We start from the raw sequence: 22,550 nt of genomic DNA on the forward strand, positions 1-22,550 counted from the left end.
AGAGGAAAGAGTACTAGAACATAAAATGAGAGAGAGTTGAGCACTTGCTCTAAGGAATGATATGTAAATAACCTCTGTCCTCTGTTTTAAAAAAGTGGGAGAAACGTGGGATAGTAATCACACAAAAAATTCTGAAGTTTTTCAATTGTAAATTTTTTTGTAATGTATTAAAAAAAAGCCCTTGATGCACACACTAATGTTATAAATCTTAAAAGTTTAAGGTAATTCATAGCCTCATCACCTTGTGTTCACTGTACAAATATTTAGGGGATGGCCAGTTAAAATGTCACTTCATTTCTCAAATGAAACCTTACCAAATTAAGGTACAGCATGTTAAAAACATTTTTATCTAAAAATAAACTTCTCTATATTATATTACAACTACTAACATGTTAAGATGCATAGAATGAAAACCACTTTACATCAAATTTCAGTGGTTGAAGTTTTTTGATGTTCAAAACACAATATTTAAAATATACTATGTGGGGGGCCCGGCGGCGTGGCCTATCGGCTAAAGTCCTCGCCTTGAAAGCCCCGGGATCCCATATGGGTGCCGGTTCTAATCCTGGCAGCTCCACTTCCCATCCAGCTCCCTGCTTGTGGCCTGGGAAAGCAGGAGAGGACGGCCCAAAGCTTTGGGACACTGCACCCGTGTGGGAGACCTGGAAGAGGTTCCTGGTTCCTGGGCTTCGGATCGGCGCGTACCGGCCTGTTGCGGCTCACTTGGGGAGTGAAACATCGGATGGAAGATCTTCCTCTCTGTCTCTCCTTCTCTCTGTATATCCGGCTTTCCAATAATAATAAAATCTTTAAAATATATATATATATACTATGTGAAAACAACTATTAAAAAACCAGGGGCCCGGCAGCATGGCCTAGCGGCTAAAGTCCTTGCCTTGCATGCCCTGGGATCCCATATGGGCGCCGGTTCTAATCCCGGCAGCTCCACTTCCCATCCAGCTCCCTGCTTGTGGCCTAGGAAAGCAGTGGAGGACGGCCCAATGCATTGGGACCCTGCACCCACGTGGGAGACCCGGAAGAGGTTCCAGGTTCCCGGCATCGGGTCGGCGCGCATCAGCCCGTTGCGGCTCACTTGGGGAGTGAAACATTGGACGGAAGATCTTCCTCTCTCTCTCTCCTCTTCTCTGTATATCTGACTTTGTAATAAAAATAAATCTTAAAAAAAAAAAAAACCCAGGATGCATTTTCCAAGCATGAAACAAAACTGATCTGCTTTGTAAAATTATAATAATTATAATAAAATTAATTTTAGAAAAGATTCAGTCTACCATATTTGTGTTTATTTATTTCTTAAATATTTCAGCAACTATAGGCAAAGTAAATCATTAAAGAATACGCAAAAGTTTCCCCTAACTCTGCTAACCTTGTTTCTCCCCAAAATACTAACTTTGCCATTATTTTTCCTAGTCACCTGTTATCTGTATTTTATTGAGTCCATACTATCCCTTAATGTTTTGTATTGATACAGAATCAAGGTTTTCAAGTTTCCTTATAATCACATTACAGCCTCTAGGCAGTGATCCGTGTTACCACAAACATTAGACAACATGCAGATGCAACAGACTTCAATGGAACCCACTGCATCATTTCTACTTCTGGCATATGCCATGAGGCTGATACCAGGTCCCAGCGTAAGCCAACACAACCTACTTGCTGCTGAATTCCCTTTTCGGTCTGTCAAAATACAAGGATTTTTAAAAATTAAGATGTTAGAAAATAACTTTATAACATTTTTTTAATATTAGAAGACTCTGCCCCATCATATAAAATAGCATGTATTTTTCCACCACCTTTGGATGGGTGGCAGGATGGCACAGTGAAAAGAAAACTGAATTTGGGCGATAACTATGAAGACCGCCATCCAAATAAGAGCATGCTCCAGAAGCTGCAATAACATTAGAAATGCAACCTATCACTACTGTTTGGGAGATGAACGATTTGTGTTTCCTGAGATTTTGTTGTGCCTATTTAGACAGCAGTTGCGTGATCTGTTTCTATGTCTTTGTTTAGGCTGCTTACTGCAGCTAGAAAACTTACTTTCAAGAGGTTCAAAAAGAACAAATGACTAAGACACTGCTTTGCAGACCTTCTGATGTTTTATTCTGAGTGTATAAACAGTTCAATGCCAGCTTACTAAAATGTTCCATGTAAGAGGTAAATGAACAGTGGAACACAGTGGAGAAGATTTCAGAAGACACACAGTATCACTCCACTACAGCACAGTATTGCATTGTACAGTTTTACTCTATTCAGGTTTCCATAACAAAACGCCATAGACTGAGAGGCTTAAATAACACAGCTTCATTTTTCTCAATGTTCTGGAGGCAAGAAGCCTCAGACCAAGGTCTGGCAGGGTGACTGGTGACAGCCCTTGTCCTAGTTTAGAGATGGTTGCCTTCTTGTTGGGAGGGAGGAATGTGCAAGGGAGCTCTCCACTATCTCTTCGTGCAAAGCTGCTGATTCTGTAATATCACACTTATGATATTACCTGCATGACTTCATTTAACTTTGATTTCCTCCTTAGAGATGCCAATCTCCAAACACAGCCACCAAAGATGACATGAATTTTGGCAGAAACATTCAGCCCATAATATCGTAGTTCCAATTCCCCATTTCTGTCCACCAGTTTCTGTCTACCAGTCCCCATTTCTGTCTACCAGTTTCTATAAAGTTATTTAAATTCTCCAATTTCTCACATGCAAAATGAAGTAATAACTATACCTACACAGAACTGTTGGGAGAACTAGAAAAAGATAACTTACATTAATACTTTTAGAAGTTATGGAGTGCTGTTTTAATGTTAAGGCTTAATTTTCAGTGTGTTCTCATTCACCCAAATAAACTAACACAATTTTTCTTTTTTTTTCTTTAGGGAAATGGTGATGTGCTAATATGCTCATTAGACAATCTTGATCTAAAGGGAGGTCTTTAAAATATTCTATTTTCATTTCTAAATTTATAGACAAATATACACCGAATTACATTGCAAAAATATCTCTGTTTGGAGCTTTTACTAAGGTAATCATCACTAGTGTAAAATGTGGAAACCCAATATATTAAGACAAAAACAATTCTTCGGGTATGCAGGGTGCACTGACTAAAATTTGCTTCGATCCTAGAGAGGGAATTCATACTTTGAAGTACTGAATATGTATTTTTGGCAGTTAAAGCACCACACTAGAAAACGATGCTACCACAAAAACATGTGAAAATGTAAAGATGAATAAAACAAATTTATGTTTTATGCCATTTACTTTGAAAATCTGATTAAGATAGGTGTCTTCAGCTCATAATTCTTCAATGTCACGTTGTCATAGTTCCCATCAGCAAGATGTTTTAAAGGCTTTCGATTAATATTGCATGCCAGAACTGAAATTACATCCTTTGTCGTTTAGTTCTTAATGGTGCAAGTGATATCTATCAAGTAGTGTTTTATGAAGCGTGTGTGATTTTACTGCAGGCTGTTTGTACAAATCTTTTTCACGTTTCAGAAAGACTGCTTAGGGTTTATAATAAATATGCTTTTTCCATTGGAAATCATGCTGATTCTTAAAACCAAGGTGAAACTTGTACTATTCTAATTCATTTATCAACTATAATCTACTTAATCTGTTGCATTCCATTTGCATATAGCCTAAATATATTTACTTTAAACCAAATAGTCCACAAAATCATATTATGATTACATAGGTAAAATACATGCCACAGATACACAGATCACCAAGCCTTCATTAACGAGCATGTTATACTATCTGGGTTGCATTTTAAAGGCAGAATTACTAATTCACTTTAGGAGGAATCTAGTATTAATAGCATAAATTCTGAACCTCAGACACTTCAAACACAGGGTGGTTTCATGTATTAATAACTCAGAATCATAAGATCATCTCACATATAAGGGAGATATGAGTAAAAAAATTCTTGTATTTGATATTTTTTTCTTACTTTGAACATAAACCAATGTTTTTATGTCCTGATTCTATCACTAATATATTCTACTCTTCTAGTCTTGGTTTCTTTTATCTGTATGAGTAAGGAGATACAATATGATTTCTAAAGGTCTTCTTTTCCTAGTTTTTTCTTTAAGCCTGTAATTCTAGAGTGCTTTATAAAAACCTTACACACACATTTTAAAGCTCTGGTTGCTAACTGGAAGTCTCAAATGCTGTCAGGTTTTATCAGTTTGCATTTGACAAAACATGAATCTAGTCAAGATGAAACAACTGATCAAAAACATTACATAGGACAATGGCAGGGGCTTCTGGCCTGTGAATCCCTCGGGCCATACCTCCCAGTTGATGTCAGATAAGGCCGACTGTGTCTCCACTTAGCCAGGCCTTCTGTGATCCCACAGACATGAGGCTCTGGCCAACTATTTATCTACTATAAAGGAGAATACAAATATTAAGATAAACATTCCTGACTGGCTTTGCCATGCATATTCATCTTGTCGCGATAAATGCACATTTGAAATGAGTCTACTGATCTGGTCCTGGCCATCAGGGAACAGTACTACACAAGGAAAAGGCTCGTGATGTTCGAATTCCTTTGACTGACCACAGTTCAGTCTCACTGTTTCTATAAGGAAGAGCTCGTCTCTTCCTTCAATGTTCATTTGAATTTCTTCAGTGGTATGTGGTTCACTGAAGGAAGTTCACTTCAAAAACATTCTCTCCATTAGCCAGAATTGATTTTTTAAAGGATTGCAACATGTCCATATCCTGTCTAATACAATTCCTTTAACCCCTGATACTCCAAAATACTGCGTGCTTAAAAACGATCCTCTTTATTTTTTTAAAAAGGAACTTGCACAGGCCTGGTGTGGGAGCCTAGTGACTAAGTCCTTTTCTTGCAAGTGCCAGGATCCCATATGGTCGCCAGTTCGTATCCCGGATGCTCCACTTCCCATCCAGCTCCCTGCTTGTGGCCTGGGAAAGCAGTTGAGGACGACCCAAAGCCTTGGGAACCTGCACCCGAGTGGGAGACCTGGCAGAAGCTTCTGGCTCCTGGCTTTGAATCAGCTCAGCTCTGGCCGTTGCAGCCACTTGAGGAGTGAATCATCACACTGAACATCTTTCTGTCTCTCCTCCTCTCTGTATATCTGACTTCCCAATAAAAATAAATAAATCTTTTTTTAAAAAAGAACTTATACATTTCTCCTGTATTTTTAAAAATATCTTTTGCTAGTTATAAGGGAATCAATTACTCAGGAACTGCAAGAAAAAAATATTACAAAATAATCAAGGCTCATTGTAAGTACAAAGCAGCCATGTACAAAAAGGTGGGAACTGGGGGGGGGGGAACAGTAGGGAGGGGACTAAAACTAAACTAAAACTCACTGAACTCATCATTTTGTGCGTTCAACCTACATTATTTAATTTTTTTGTCTATTTGCTTACTCTCACAAGTGGAGGTACTTATTCCTGCTTCACTGAAGTGGGAAGAAGTTTAGAGAATTAGGAAATCTGATGATGGTCACAGAAGAGAATTCCAAACTGTTCCACAATAATTGAGACAGGAAGAATTATTTTTGTTTCAGGAGTGTTGTCAGGAAGAAAGTGAAGAGGAAACATTAGCTTTAAGACAGCACTGAAGTTCAATTTTAAACAGAAGAAATGCTTGCTTGATGTTGAGTTTATACAGAAAGACCCTGTGGAGAGCCCAGGATAGCGCTCGCCTCTCACAGAAAACCTGTCTTGCACTTTACACAGTACAGCTTGGATGGTTTATCAAGGAGGACACTTCTTAGTGAGTGGGCAGGGTTCTCATTCTGAAGACATGTAAGAAGCAAAAATTATAGTAGGTAAAATGAAAAAAAAAAACCTACCAAAAACCACTGGAAAAAAACCCATATTTGATATTTCTTTTTTGTTTTTGTCCTTTTAGTACATCTTGAGGTTGGTAGGTCATTTTACAAACATTCAGTACTTTCTAATATAAGCATAAGATATTTTTCTGGACACTCTTAAGGAATTATTAGAGTTATCAAAGCAAACAGCACCACAAAGCACAATCCCATAGGCTCAACTTCGATTATCAACACGATGCATGGGCAAATATTTGAGGCAGCATTATTAAAAGTTAATGGACTTCTACTTTATGCAAAATCTCTTTTTCAGCTTTTACTTTGATCAAATATTGCTATGTTAACACTTTTGTGAAGTCATCAAAGCTGAACTAATTTTCATATATTATGTTCAAAACAATATCTACTTCCTCTGTGATGTTTTATTTATCTGTTATGTTAAAATACTAGATAGAAAATTTAAATTTTCTAGCTGGGTGTAAGTTGTAAATAATACTAGAAAATAATGAAAACACGATTTATATTGAGGTGCTTAGTACTCCACTTTCTATCAATGCAATTAGAGGTAGCATACCTCAATTGTACCATTCCATTTTAAAAACATTCACCTACAGCAGATGAAAATCAAGTACAATTATTATTCAAGTAAGAAAGAAGGTATACTAAAAAAATCCAAACAACTTATGCTAATTAACTTTTTACCAAATTTTGTGAAATACAAGTCATGAACTTTCCTAAAGATTTAAAAATTGGGGCTCGGCAGTGTGGCCTAGTGGCTAAGGTCCTCGCCTTGATCCCATATGGCCGCTGGTTCTGATCCCGGCAGCTCCACTTCCTCTCTATCTCTCCTCCTCTCAGTATATCTGACTTTGTAATAAAAATAAAATAAATCTTAAAAAAAAAGATTTAAAAATTAAAAGTGATCTCAGAAATATTCTTTAAATTCAGACAAATGCCACACATAATGAGCAATCCACGCTGAAGTATCAGGTTTAGAAGCAAATACTCCTGGCCATGAGTTAAAATAGGTAAGCTTGTCAGAGCAGCTCTGATGTCTGCCAGGGCCTCATTCATGGTTGTTGCTCAGAGAGACCAGCATACGAAAAACACTCTGATTTCAAGGCAAGTCAGACATATGAAGATTTCTAATTAGGCACATCTAATTGAGCTGTCAAAAGGGGAAGTTATATCAACGATGAAATGGTCACTTCATGATCTAGTTTTCATCCTAATTGAAAAAGAAATTCTTTGTGAAGAACCCAGAAACTGTTGCTAGTAAAAGAGACTCACAAAAGAGACAAAAAAGAAGAGAGAAAACAAAACAAAACAAAACAAAACGAAAAAACAGATTGTGATGGCTGCTTCTTCAAAGAGGTCAGAGATAATACAACACATAGGGAGACAGTCCATTTTGTACGGTTACCTTTCTTTACATGCTTAATTTCCCTTTTCATTTAAAATACAGAAGAGAGTCAAAATGAGGCAAAAGACAAGGAGAAAAGCAAACTTCCAAAATAGCATTACACTACATTATTAATAGTGTCACACTAAGAGAAATGACAGCTCTCAAAGGAATACTTTTGGCTCCACTTACTTTAATTCAACTCCCTAGGCTATGGAGTGATTTGAACCTCTTTTTAAAAACATAAAGAAAAACTGATTAAGATTTGATTTCTGTCCTCTAATGGTCTTCCATTCTATTTAGAGTAACAGAAGCAGTAACAGCAACAACCAAACCCAATATCACACAATTTTCTCCCAAGAAGGCAGATTTCCTCCTCCACCTCTGCCTTCTCAGAGGGAAATGAGTTCCCAGTGTGTCCCTCGCTCTAGGAGAAGGCATCGATCCATTAAATTTGAAATGAGAGTTGTAACACAATTATAATAGTATGAATGTTTCAATGAACTTTCCTTTCCTTATATCAGGGTTCCCTAAAATTTTGTTTTAAAATAAACTTGGGCAATTTTTCAAGTTTGGTATAAAATAACATTCTTGAAAATCAACCTGACGTACATCCATAATGAAGGAACAAAGAGAAACTTTTAATTTTGTGGACATAACTTTAAAAAGTCCTCCCAGCAAATGTAATGTCCTTTTTCTTATTCCAAAAAATCTTAAAAACACATTTCTCGTCTTTCCTATGTACATTGTCAATCTGTCTAAAACTAAATTTATCATCTTCCTTTTATACACTCAGCCCAACTGAACTCCTCTTTCTCAACTGTATCATTTTTCAGTGAAACCACTATTTTCTACTCAAAAGTTTCGTGATGTCTTGACTCTGAGTCCCTTTGATCCTTTTATTTAGTCACCTACAAATTTGGTGTTAGCTACTCAAAGCATTCTTTGGTTATGTTCGTTTCTCTTTATTGTTACGGCATTAACCTCTTTGGATCCACGTCACTCCTCTTTTTCTCACTGATTAAATGAGAACCACTACTGGCTGACTATGAACCCTATAAAAACTATTTGCTGGCATGTCTGGCATCAACTATCTTTACTCCTACCTGCTATACATTCAGGCAAGATTTCCTGTTCATAGTTTTTTTTCTTTCTCCAACCAACAATGATGTCTTGCTGCCAAACCAGTGTGAGTTTTAATGATCCAATAATATTTAAGTACTGTGGAGAAACAGAGGGCTGCTGCAGGTTTACTGGCCTGAAGGAATTTATTCCTTAGACCTTACACACCTGTAACAGCTGCAAGTCTTAGACACTCACAAAATAACTTTCACACTATGAGGAAGGGAAATGTGGAATAGTCAATTCTGTGCTACATTTGATGTGGGAGGCTAAGACGTAGCCTGATGTTTGAACTTTGAAGGCAGAAGCAGAGCAAGCAAAGTCAAAGTGGAGATCCTAAGGAGATGATGGAGAACAGCAACAAAGCTGGCTTGAGAAGTGGCTTTCAGGGAAGTCAGCTGAAGACTTAGGATGTAAAACCCCAACAGCATGAGTCTGTATTCTCTGGTAGCCCAAAGGTTCTCTGGTAGGGATTTATTCCAGGAAAAGAAGCCTGAGGAAGATTAGCCTGGGTGCTCTTCCAGGATAATGTTGCAACAATCTGGCTGTGAAGTGCAACCATCTTTCTAAGTAAACTGGTTCATTCTTTCACTCCACAAGTACTTACTGAGCATGGTATGAAGGATACATCAGTTAAACACACACACACACACACACACACACACTAAAGTTCAGCCCTTTGAGAGTTCATATTACAGCATGGGAAGATGGAGCAATGCACAGTAAATGGAATTAGCAAATAGCACAGAAGGTGATATTGACAGAAAACCAACAAAGCAAGGTGATCAGAACTGCTGAGGAAGAACTGAAAATGTAACATTGGGTCATCAGAATAGGCGCTACTGGGAAGACAATATTCAAGCAAAGACTAGAAAGCAAGAGTAAGTACCTTCTTTTATTTAAAAAAAAAAAGATTTATTTTAAAGTCAGATCTACAGGGAGAGAGAGATATGGAGAAGAGAAGGAGAAAAAGACAAAGAGAGCTTTCCATCTGCTGGTTCACCCCCTAACAGGCTGCAATGGTCAGAGCTTGGCAAAGCCAGGAGCCAGGAACCAGGATCATCTTCTGGGTCCCCACTTAGTGGCAGGAGCCCAAGAAGTTGGATGATCTTCTGTTACTTTCCCAAGTGCATTAGTGGGGATCCAGATCAGAAGTGAAGCACCTGGAACTCCAGGCGGTGACTGTACCAGCTATATCACAGTGTCAGGTCTGATCCATTGAATTTTCTCCACTAACATCATAGATGCATTTAATTGCCAAAGATTCCACTACTGTTTCTGAAATTACCATCATAAATTTATGTGTAACTAATGGATTATTCAGAAATTCCCTTGGGAGACTGACCTGTGACAAAGTTGTTGAAGCTGCTACCTGCGATGTCTGCAAGCCATATGAGCTCATGTTTGGATCCTAACCACTCCACTTGCAATCCAGATCCATGCAAAAGTACCTGGGAAGGCAGCAGAAGATGGTCCAACTGCTTGGGTCCTTGCCACCCATGTAGAAACTCAGATGGAATCCCTGGCTCCAGGCTCTGGCCAGGCTTAGCCATTGTGTTCATTTGGGCAGGGAACCAGCAGCTGGAAGATTTCGCTCTCCTTTTGTGTCTTCCTGTAATTCTACCTTTCAAATATATTTTTAAAAAATCTTTTAAAAAATCTTATTTTTAAAAAAAGAAATTCTCTTTAGATACTTCAAAATATAACACTATTATAATATTAAGTATAATATATAATACATATAATACTAAATAATAATACAGAAGGAAATCTTAATTTAAGTTCTTAATATCATTTGAAATGAATCCTTGGTTGATGGCCAATCCAAGGAACAACACAAAATTATCATTTTACTTATTATTATGTACTCAATTTATTTAAATTATTTATATTTTAATTTAAATTATTTAAATGCGTTCTATATAGATTCATATACATAAATTTATTTATATTATGTATATACATTGAATACCTATAGTTATTTCAAGTGCTTTCCAGGTAATTCAAATATGAGTGCAAAAGCTACCTTCTTGCCATTGTAGAGCTTTCCCTGTGCCTGATTTTAAGATTTTTCACCCTCCTTCCCATTTTTGAGTTTACAAACATAAAGACGTCAAGGGTTATCTGTTAAATCTAAGAGGAGAAATTTACCAAGTTTGAAGGGGTCACAGGAGGTCTTTATAATAAGATAACACTTGACTTGCATGAGAAATGCATTATCTTGGGCAGAGAAGCCTTTGGGAAGAGCAGAAAAGAGGCAAAAGCATGACAATACGCACAAGGAAGCAATGCTTCTCACTGACCAATGCATAAATGGTGTAAGATGGTGTCAGAACAGGGTAGGAGAAAGGCAGCAGAAGCAGTAAAGAAGGTGGAAATATAAACAGGATCAAGATATTGATGTATCTTGTCATGTTCTGCTACGGCAGTCACATAATACCCTGCGAGCAATGTCAGCTATTGAATGATCCAAAGAAAATGAACAAGGCCATAGATGCCATTTTACAAAGATGATCCTACTGGCAGTATGAGGGATGGCCCTGGTGCGTGTGCATGGCTGATGGCTGGGTGAGTTTGCATGGATGGCAGGTAATGTCAGTAGATATCTGCAGTGTTCTACTGAATATACAAACAAAAGCCTTGGAAATGGGGTTGGAGCTGTAGGGGCAGATTCAGATTCTATTTGAGACATAGACTAAGCAAACTACTTTCAGCAACAAACTAAATGAAAGAAACTTTAAAAAAAAAAAAAGGACCAACAAAGAGGTGTAGAAATTTCAAAATGTTTTCAGAAATATCTTCCTTCTTTTAAAATTGCTTACAATCTTGAGACCTCGTTGTATAAACACCATTTGGCTCTATCCACACTAATCGTTCTGGAAATCTCCACAAAACTGGCTTGTATTTTTCTTGCACTGTAGTTATTGGAAGTTCTTTTTTCCTCACCAGTGCACTGTGGAGTTTGCCCTGTCCTGTCTCTTCTTTTAAATAAGAGAGTCCATTCTTGTCTGTAACACTCCACAGCACTCAGTGACGACTTAATGCACATGTCTCTCCAAGGCAAATTCTTTTCTTTCTTAGCCCACATTCAAGATGCTTTTCTACATGAGCTACGCACATTAAAAACAGATGAAGAAGCAGAAGGAAAAAGCACCATTCTCACAGAGGGAAATTCAGTATTGATTGGGCACTGAACCCCATTTTCCAAAAATAATGCTCATGATGCGGCAGAATAAAGAGAAAACAAACTTTCACAAGAAAAGACTAGTGAATAAATATCAAAATACTGTGTAGTGGATTTTTCTTTAGATTTTCTAAACATGAATCAGGGCAAACACTCTTATTTAAACTTGAATTCTGCCTTAGGTAACGCCTTATTACATTCTGAAAATGAGAGTAATTGGACACAGCATAAATGCTTCCACAGTGTGCTCAATTTGAAGGCAGAATGAAAGAAACAAGAGGAAAGACACAGAAAACAGCTATTTCAACTTGGAACATCGCTGAGTGATTACTATTTGTCTTTAAGGATGAGAATCTTAGGACTTAAATTCCATGTCATTTCTTCCTTTAATATAGGACTCCTTCCTATATTTACTAAAAAATAAAAGGATTTACTACTTTTCAAAAACAAGTAGCTTGGCTATTTTGATTTGACAAGCTAAAGAAGCATGGCAGCAAAGCAGTTCTTCGGAGAATATTTAAAATAAAGCTATTACGCAAAATATGCAACTTAAGAAAATCAAGAGTATCTATAAAAGGTATGCTGCGATTATAAAATTGATGGAAAATCAGCTTTTTCTATTACTGCTTTCCTTGAGGAGTCACATATAGAATATTAGAAGCTTGACTCTCTTTTTAAACTAAAGATGTATAAATTACAGCCTGCTGCTGATTTTTATAAATACATTTTCATAGAATACAGCTTTGTCCATTCTTTTATATTCACTGATTTGGTGCTACAAAAAAATGACTAGAGAATTTATCTCCTCATGATCACTGAAAAAAAGCCTAAAACATTTACCATCTAGCTCTTTAAGGAAAAGTTTCCCAACCATTTTTTTCCTTTCACTGAAAATTTCATTGAACATTTGTAGACTTACATATACTTCCAAGAAACAATAGAGATCCATGTGCCTTTTACCTGAAATTTTGCAAAATGCCAGGAAAAATGACCTTAGTACATCCCGCTTATACAGTTTTTCCCAGTTTTACTTGAATTCCTGTGTGTATCTACCGATTCTAAGCAAGTTTAGTCCATATTTCTGCTGATTAGTTTTAAACAAAAACTGGTTATTTCGTACATAATTAGGAATTTTATGAAATTTATTTAAAAGGCAAAAATCTGTTACAGAAGTAAAAATGATAATCTTCATATTAGCTTCAAGTGTACAAAAAAGTTAGGGAAAAATCTTGGGCCAGGACAGACAGATTCAAGGCTTATCTGTAAAAGTCATGTATGTAAAAGGAAACACATGGCTCTGTGTCTGTCAGCAGAATAAAATGTAATTCTGAAAGAAGAATAAACCATCTGTAATTTCATTGTAAGGATTTTTCTTTTTGAAACAAATTTTGCGAAAATTATTGTCTTACTTACAAATTTCATGGAGAGGAAGAGCGTGCATTTAAAGGTGATATATGTTACGTATATGTTGTTTATATCTAATTGCTTGAAATTATTTTTTCCAATTGTTTCAATTGAAAAGTATAGTAGATATGATCTACAAATGGCTCAATGAAATGCTGCTTGCACTTTCATAATTCTTTGTTTAATAGCTCAGGAGAATTCAATTGCTTAAAAGATGCCTCGTTTAGTTCCAAAGCAAGGAACTAATAATGTTTCACAAAGACAATCCGGTACAAAGTGCAGTAAATAAATGCACAGAGTAACGCATATCAAATGACAACAATCCATACGGAAACCTTTCTTAGGAGTAGCCTTCTGGAACATGGTTTAGAATAAACTTATGAATAAATAAATAATAAAATAACAAAACCATGGCAAGCTGCAATTCTAATAAAAATAGAATCCATGTGTTAGAATCAGTTTGACATGAACAGTCATTTTAAAGGACTGAAAAAAGATATATGAAAGCTTATAAATTAATAGCTTCAACCAAACTAAATTGCCAAGTCTATTATGATAAAAAATTACGGGATTTCAGATGAATTATGAGAAAACATTTTGAGCCATGAATGGAGACTGAAGAATGTTTAAGAACTCAGTGTTTTTTGAATTATGAGACTTTTTTATGCTTGAAATTAAATGAAAAACACTTTGAGTTGAATGCCTGAAAGAGTAGTTTTCACATTTTATTAAAATCTATTTTTATTCCTGAAGTAAAAAACATTTTCTGCACTAAAAATAATTATAAATATGAAAAGAATTTCTGCTTAACTACAATAATTCCAATGATGTGTGAAATCTCAATATTTTCCTTATAATAAACATAACATTTGGAAACTGGAAACAAGCTACAAAAAAATTTTCTACTTTTGATATTCTTTTTCATGATTTATTTATTTTCACTGGAAAGGCACACCCACAGAGCGAAAGGGAGACAGAGATCTCTCCCATCTGCTAGCTCACACCCCAAATGGCTGCAACAGCTGGAGCTGAACCAATCTGAAGCCAGGAGCATTTTCCAGGTCTCCACGCTGGCACAGGGTCCCAATTTCTGGGCTATCCTCTTCTACCTTCCTGTCCACAAGCAGAGAGTGGATGGGAAGTGGACAGGACCTGGTGCCTATTTATTTGTAAGCCAGAGCAAGCAGACAGAGAAACAGAAAACAATATCTTCCATCCACTGATTTATTCCCCAAGTGACTACAATAGCCAGGGCTTGGTCAAGCCAAAACAATGAGCCAGGAGCTTCTTCCAGGTCCTCCATGTGGGCAGCAGGGCACCAAGCACTATGGCCATTTTCTGCTCCTTTTCCCAGGCAGGCCTTTTACTGGGAGACGGATCGGAAGTGATCAGCCGGACACTAAGCAGTGCTCATGAAGCACAAACACTGCAGGCTCTGCTTTACCTGCTTCATCACACCAGCCCCTAAACTTTCTTTTTAATGTTATAGCACATAAAATCTAATTCTGATATTAAAGCTCCAGTATTCCTTCCTTATCAATGTTTCCTTAGAATTCATCTCCAAGTCCTTGAAAAGTACTCAGAAGTATTAAAATCATACAGTGAGCTGAAATCATAACTATTTAGGACATTCAGTCAGTGTTGCAAACTAAGTAACAACCAGTTACACTTAACTTTGAATATTTCTTTTTTATTGCTTTCATTATTTTCATAAACAGCTATTTTTTGATGGTATCACATAGAATTTCACCACTCAAATATACGGAACTGGTCTCCAAAATACATGATTGAGATCTGATTCATATGTCAAAAAGCTGACCTTAATGTTTATTCAAAGTTATATACCTGAAAACTTTTCAAAACATTTTTATACATAATTAATATTTTAAATTTGCTTGGTGTTATTATTTGCCAAAGTATCATTATTCAGATGAATCCTACCCATATGCCAATCATGTTCAAATACAAGAATTAAGCAGTCTTTGGGATTGGTTAACTTGGGTCTGAATCTCTGAATTTTATTTTTCTAATGTAGAAAATGTAGATTAACAGCTGCTACCTCTAGAGCCTTAAGGAGAATAAAGGTTACTGAGATAGTATCTGGCACATGGATAGCAGGAGCCCAGATATTTGGCCACATTCTTCTTTGCCTTCCCAGGCACATTAGCAGGAAGCAGGATGGGAAGCATGACAGGGCACAGAACCGGTGCTCCGATACAGGATGCTGGCGTCACAAGCTACAGTTCAACCTGGGCTTCACCACCCCAACCCCTAACTACTTAGCTTGTGATCCAATTTTCTGTTCACATGTGTCCTGGGAAGCAGTAGATGATGGTTCAAGTACTTGCGTCCCTGTCACCAACATCAGACACCTGAATTAATTTCTGAGCTTCAAATGTCAGTCTGGTCCAGCCCTACTTACTTCTCAGTAGCCTAATCACTCACTGCTTCATTTGAGTCCCAACTTTTGCTAATCGACACTTTCATTTTCACTTGTTGTCATCTTGTCACAGTCCTCAAAGTAGCTGCTCTCAGCTTTTTCTAGTTTTCCAATCCAATCACTCATGTATCAAGTTCAGGAAATGATTTCAATATTTCAGTATCATACTTATCTAAGGAGATTTACTTTTGAATAATTACATTTTTCATTCCAGTTATCTTAGAATTTTACAGTGTATCCTCACAGTATCACATATTTTCATTACATTGTGATTAATATACAATGTAGCACACAGATAATTAGTACTGAGTTGGAGAATTTGATAAGTGCATACATCTAATAGCTCTCTAAAGCAAGGCATAACAAGAATCTCCTTCATCTAGAAAGTTTTCTGTGCCCATTTTCAGATAATTCCCTTCCTCCCTATTCCTGGCAACTATTCTTGAATGCCTTTTACCTCATGTATACATACATCTATAGAGATAAATATGCTTTTTGTGTGGTCTTAGGTTTTATGCATTCACATAATTAGAATCATACAATATTTAAATCTTTTATATCTGTTAGAATAAAAATTCCCCAAACAGTTTTCCATATGTGTTACACATCTTCTTGATAGAAATCTAAGGGTAATAACTACTGCCTTACGGATAACTATCCTACTATATACAACTATCCTCAAATCAAACATACAATACTCAGTCCTCATCAGCACTGTATGTGGACTCCCATGATTTGCCTCTTCCCTGCTTTTAGGTATCGCTGGTTTTTGTGATTTTAGCCATTCTAACCAGCAGGAAAAATATTCATAATTTTTTGATCACCATAAGCCTCTTCCTAGCAATTCCAAATAAAAAGCACCTTTCTTCTTTTACATTTACATTTTATTCTTGATCTAAGCTTCTCAACCCTCCTTTTAGACACCCCCCCCAACCCATCATACAATGCTTCTCTTTTGTACCTTCCAGAATTAGCCCTCCCTGGAGCCTCGCCTCCAACCCACTGGGTAAGAGCAGAATCAAGACGACCAGTTATGGGATGCTAATGTAATAATTCAGTTGAGACAGAATGGTGGTTCATGTGACAGGCAGTGGCAGAAATGACAAAAATGAGTGAATTCTGAATACAGTCTGAAAGTCAATGTGGCAGCACTTGCAGACACACTGTAGCTGCGGGTCTCCCATCACTACGTCCACAGTCCTATTCTCTCCTCACAGCTCTAGTGTGTACTTCTAATCAGTAAGATAATACTGAATTCCTACCTTCCCTGAAAACCAGCTCTCCAGCTTTGCCCATTTTTCTATCCCATTTATTCTCTTGAGATGCATGCGTTAGGTGTATGTTAAATACTTGGTGTAGAATTCTGGGCTGTCTCCATCAGCCAAACACAGTATTATCTTAATTTCTTCCAAAAATTACTTTTCATTCTTTTGAATAAGAGGGAAAATAGTAAACATGATTACAAAGTAGTAGAAAAAAGAGCAGGGAGTCTCTTGAGTGTGCAGAGTAGGCATGAGTTATGATTTTAAATAGTGACCTCAGCCATTGTAATACCTGGCTGAAAGTGTACCGCAAAGCTATAGTGGCTAAAAAAAAGCATGGCATTAACATATAAACTGATACCTGAATCAATGCAATAGAATGCACCCTCAGAAATTAATCCACATACATACATACAGCCTACTGAGTTTACATAAAAGTGCTCAAATCACACAGTGAAGTAAGGATACTCTTTAAGAAATGGTGGTTGCAAAACTAGGTGTATATACATAAAAGAATGCAATTAGATCCATGATCTTACCATATCTAAAAATCACCTCAACATGGACAAAGACTTAAATTTTACACCTGAGATGATGAAGTTGCTAGCAGAAAATGTGGGGGAAACACTCTAAGACACTGGTAGAAGGGATGACATTCTGGATAAGATTCCCAAATCACAGGCAGCAAAAGCAAAGCTAAACCAATGGGAGTATATCAAACCCAGAGCTTTCGTACATCAAAGAAAATGATCAATACAGTGAAGAAAAATCCCACATAAAAAAATTTGCAAAACACCTCTCAAATGATCGATATCCCAAATATATCTGCAACTTAAAGAACTCCACAAGAAGCAGCAAATCAATTCATTTCAGAAATGAGCAAAGGATTCCAATAGACAGTTCTCTAAAGATGATGTGCAAATTACCGAACAATATATGAAAAAAATGGTCAACATCATTAGCCATAAGGAAATGCAAATCAAGAACACAGTGAGGAGCCTGGCATAGTGGCACCTCAGACTAATCCTCTGCCTTCATCACCAGCATCTCATATGGGCACTGGTTCAAACTCCAGATGCTTCAGTTTTGATTCAAACCCCTGCTAATGGCCTGGGAAAGTGACAGAGGAAGGCTCAGATTCTTAGGTCCCTGCACCCACTTGGGAGGCTGGAAAAAGCTACTGATGGCAGGCTTCATGCCGGCCCAGCTCTGGCCATTGCAGCCATTTGGGGAATGAACCAGTGAATGGAAAATCTTTGTCTGTCTCTGCCTCTCTTTGTCTGTAACGATGCTGTTCTAACAGAAATATAAATAAATAAGTAAATCTTTCAAAAACTGAAATATTTTGATTCAAAAGCTAGGGAAAACAAAAGACACCAAGAAAGGGAGTAAAAAGGGAGGTAGAAAGAATGGAGAGGAGAAAGAAGAGGACATCAGTATGATCTTAAAAAATCACATCTACAAATCACACTGGATGTTAAAACAAATTAAAAATCAAAATAGGGCCTGGCGCAATAGTGTAGCAGCTAAAGTCCTCACCTTATATGCACCAGGATCCCATATGGTCGCCGGTTCTAATCCTGGCAGCCCTGCTTCCCATCCAGCTCCCTGCTGGCCTGGGAAAGCAGTCGAGGATGGCCCAAAGCCTTAGAACTCTACACCCACATGGGAAACCTGGAAGAAGTTCCTGGCTCCTGGCTTTAGATTGGCTCAGCTCTGGCCATTGCAGCCTTTTGGGGAGTGAACCATTGGAAAGCAGATCTTCCTCTCTGTCTCTCCTCTCTGTATATCTGACTTTGCAATAAAAATAAATAAATCTTTAAAAATAAAAAAGCATTGCCAGTAAGTTGCTAAACAGTACAAAAGCTGGCCTAGACTTTTGTCTGGTGTATTCCAAGAAGAGAAAGTAATAACAGGCAGGTTGAGCAGTAGCAGGATCCGGGAAGGCCATCAGTAAGACTCCGAGTGAGATGGGGAACTAGAGGGGAATGCTACAAGGGTAGGAAGAACAGATGCTAGAGCAACTGCTCTGCCAGTGAGAACAGACTGAGTAGTGGTGAGAAGAGAGGAAGAAAGCCAAGGGTCAAGGTAGAAAAGCCATAGGGAAGGTTTCAGCATAAATGACAGCTAAGGCTGGCAGGTGAGCGCCGACACCACTGGACATGCTTGGTTACCGAGTACACTTGGAAAACAAACACTGCACTTAACATTTTGCATGTGCTATTCTATCATTTAAAAGACAAACAAAAGAAACCACAAAATTTTGAGTTATGAGTTCCATGACATAAACTCATCTTTCCAAGGTACAAGATAGATAGTATCTCTCATATTTCCCCTAACTTTATGTAGAAATTAATTTTTTAAAGTTTGTTTCTCCCCATCTCCTATGTAGTATGAAATATCAAAAGTTTTATCTTTTGTAACATTTCTCTAGGGTGAAATATCTTCCTCATAGTAAAGAATATGGCTTTCTTTACATTAGCCTGTGTGTGTGTGTGTGTGTGTGTGTGACTGTATACCAATAGCTTCAAAAGTAGGGAAATATTACCAGAAAAACTATGAAAGAAAGTTCAGGTATGCAGTGTATTAAGCATGCTCCATGAAGAGATTTTTAATGATATTCCAACAGTCACTATCTGGGAAAACAGCTTTAGATCCAAAATTTGTCAACTGTGCAGACATGGGGGCGCATTCCAAACAGAATATGTCTTTGTAAATTCACACTGACATTCAATTGCTAGGCCAAATAAAAAGGCAAAGCAGCCCATTTTGCCAAATGCAAGAGCTATGCCATCGCTGCGCAGTTTGTGAATTTGACACAGTACATTCTGGTCTGGAAAAAAGAAACAATAAACATAACGCTAGCAGGATTCAGCATTGTGATCTATCTGGAAGTAGTTACAATTTCATTTTTGTACTCAGTCACTTTTACAGTGTCTCTTACTGGAGGCCCAATGTCTACTCATTGGTTTAGCTTTGTTCATTCGCTGGGCTGTATGTTATGCCACATTAAGACTTCATTCCATGGTTACAAAAATAGTTACGAATTCAACCCTAGGAAGTCTTCAAAAAATATAAAGTCCCTGATTAGGATTCACAAGTCAGGGCAAATGTGACTCTGGCAATACCACCAACTCAAGTTACAGAGAAAATATGCTCCTTTTTCTGAATTTGTTTTTCACGGATGCCAAATATCATATGGACGTTGAAATATCTTGGACTCAGCAATATAAATGCCAAAAGCAAACTGTACTCACGCCAAGGGAAAGCAGCCTTGCGATATCTTAGCACCCATCCAAGAAACATAGTTGGTAGCAGAGGTTATTTTCAGAGGCATGGTGATACCAGGAAAAAGATGCCCTATCTGACCTTCTATAGAATACTTCAGAAGCAAACCAATCAAATGAAGAAAGCGTGCAATAACAATGGTGTTCAAAAGTAAGTGAGTTCCCTTTGATCAGAATGGTGGAACTAGCTAACTGAATCGTCAGCAAGCTACTGAAACATGCAATAATTAAGGGGCCCTTCAAGTTTACTCCAACAGCTGGTCTTTAGTTGAAAAGGAAGACAGGATTCAATTCTACATGCTAATAATGATTTAACAGATGTGGAAGTCCCTCTCTTTTCTCTCCCTTCTTAAAGAATGTAAGGAATAATTTTCTTAAAGCAGAACACTCCACATGTCTCATCTATTTATGCCTGCAACCAGGAAATGCACTTTCCCAGTGTTTTACTCCATAAAGAGTAAGCTGGATACTTAAAAATCACTCGACACAGTAATTTAAAATACAAAATTTTAAAACACACTGATTAGTGACAACTAGAAGGCAGGATGCTACTTTCAAAGGTATGCAATTATTTAAGACCATTCTTTATATATATGGCTTTATTTGTTTTAAAAATGCTATTGTTTAACAACAAACAGTATAGTTACAACATTGCATTTATATTCTTAGGACTTAGAAATCAGTATCTAAATCATGACTGTGAGAAATTCAACCACAGAAAATTTGTTATTTGTGATAATTGGGTGTAAAAGACAAAAACTCATATAATTTAGTTTTGTATCTTTAGTCTTCACAGGTTGTATGTCTATCTCAGGAAATCATTAATTACTTTTTAAAACCTTTTTGAGTATTATTATTTTGGGAGTTAGAAAAAAATCATCTAGACAGTAGAACAAGGAAGCAAAAGCGGAAGGTAATCAAACACGGATTGCACCAGAAATCTCTCTTACACTAGTTTGCTTTAGTAGCATTACAAATGGCACACCACATTAATGACACAAGTAAACTGGTTAACAAAGTCTTCCTGCGTCACTGTTGGGACAGCCTTCTTCTCTACGAGGATCAGTGGACATCACAAGTATTCACTTTCAGAAGAAGATGAGAAAGGTCTCAGAGATAGGAGGCAAGACTGCACGGATTCATTGAAGATATTTACGAGGATATGACGATGCTGGAATGTGTTGTTCAGAAACAACAGATTTGAAGGCATGCTGAGGGAATACACTTACATATTCAAAAATTACTCTGGCATAGAAATATTTGACATTTCTGGGAAGCTAAAAGAAGAGAAAAGCACATGTTATATTATCGCAGGAGTTACTACAGATCACCTACCAGATGGAGGACATGAATTGCTGCTTTCCTTCACGGAGTATAAAGCTGGAACCAAGGCAGTGCTAAATGTCAGGGCACTTTAACCAGTCCTTAACTCATGAGGCAAATATGTATTAACTATTCACCACATGGTAGGATTGGTAGTAGTCTCAGATACCCTGGAACAAATAAAACAAGGAACTGGGGATCCACAGCCTGGTGAAGAGAACTGAGGTAGGAAGAATGGATTCTCACAATGCTTGTTAGACTGCCATTTAAAAGACTTCTGAAGGGAGGCAGTCAGCGCAGCAATAGCAAAGAACTTTGAACATGTTAAGCTGGCAATAAAACAGAACAGGCTACCTCATCATTATTTGCCAGGCATCTTCCAGAAAATACAAGGGAGCACATCTGGGGATCTTTGCATCCCAAAGCCTGTGATTACACAATCGAAGCAGAGCTGGCATGAGGACCAGGCGGTGTGAAGGAAGCATGTACCAAGCAGGAAAGAACAGCAGCAGGGATGTGGTAGCAGCAGAAAGACAAAGCCAGGAAGACTTGAGAGAAGGAGAAACCTCTGGGAATGAAAGGATAGATGTGCACGGTTTCAAAGAAAAAATCAATTGAAACGATAACTTCAGAAAGGCCTTTTCGTCATTAAGGGCTTAGAGAAACATTAGCCATCACTGAAGACATCTTTAACAGTTTCTTTCCCCTAGCACATTTCTTACACACTGAAAGCTCTCATTATATGTTTTCCCTCTCATTTTTTCTTACTTATCTCAGGATCAGAAGGCAGTCTTAATTTATACGAATGACTTAATTTCTTTATCTGTTAAAACACAGATCATAGTCGCTGCCCGTAGCTATGTCATAATACTATGTTACAAGGATCAAATGCCATGAAACTCATAAAAATCTTAAACTTTTATGTAAATGATTATTTAAAATATTACAGAATTACATAAAAAGTGAAAAGCCCTCTTCCCCTTTCCCTCTGTAATAGCAATTCTAAGAGAAGCAGTTGTACCAGTTTACCATCACCATCACTGTCTCTTGCATGGTCCTTTTCTTCATATTCTCTGTAAGAAAATGTTGCTTAAAATAGGGCCAGGGTATAAATAACTCCTCATTTCTGTTTCAAAGTTTAGACTTATGCAAAAGCTCAAGAAGAAGAAAAAGGTGTGGAAGAATTCTGGGGTATAACAGAACTAATTTCTTCTAGCATCTAGTACCTCAACTCCCACACTTCATGGCTGGGAAAGCGAAGCAAGGTATATCTGTGCAGAGAAATTGACCTGATTGATG

The 22,550-nt window shown here is 37.4% G+C and overlaps 1 protein-coding gene across 13 annotated transcripts in view; it reads right to left on the minus strand.

Moving 5' to 3' along the window:
• TENM3 (teneurin transmembrane protein 3) overlaps nt 1-22,550 on the minus strand; it is a 614,727-nt gene that overhangs the window by 193,128 nt on the left and 399,049 nt on the right. For 2 of the 13 annotated variants that reach the window (XM_058669966.1, XM_058669971.1), the window contains exon 1: nt 5,421-5,444. The exons of the other annotated variants lie outside the window; for them this stretch is intronic. The gene's annotated coding sequence lies outside the window, so the exon portion shown is untranslated. Of the gene's footprint in view, nt 1-5,420; nt 5,445-22,550 lie in introns of those variants that run through there. 13 annotated transcript variants of the gene reach the window in all.

Source organism: Ochotona princeps, chromosome 11, assembly GCF_030435755.1.
Source record: "Ochotona princeps isolate mOchPri1 chromosome 11, mOchPri1.hap1, whole genome shotgun sequence".
In the NCBI taxonomy this organism is placed as follows: Eukaryota; Metazoa; Chordata; class Mammalia; order Lagomorpha; family Ochotonidae; genus Ochotona; species Ochotona princeps.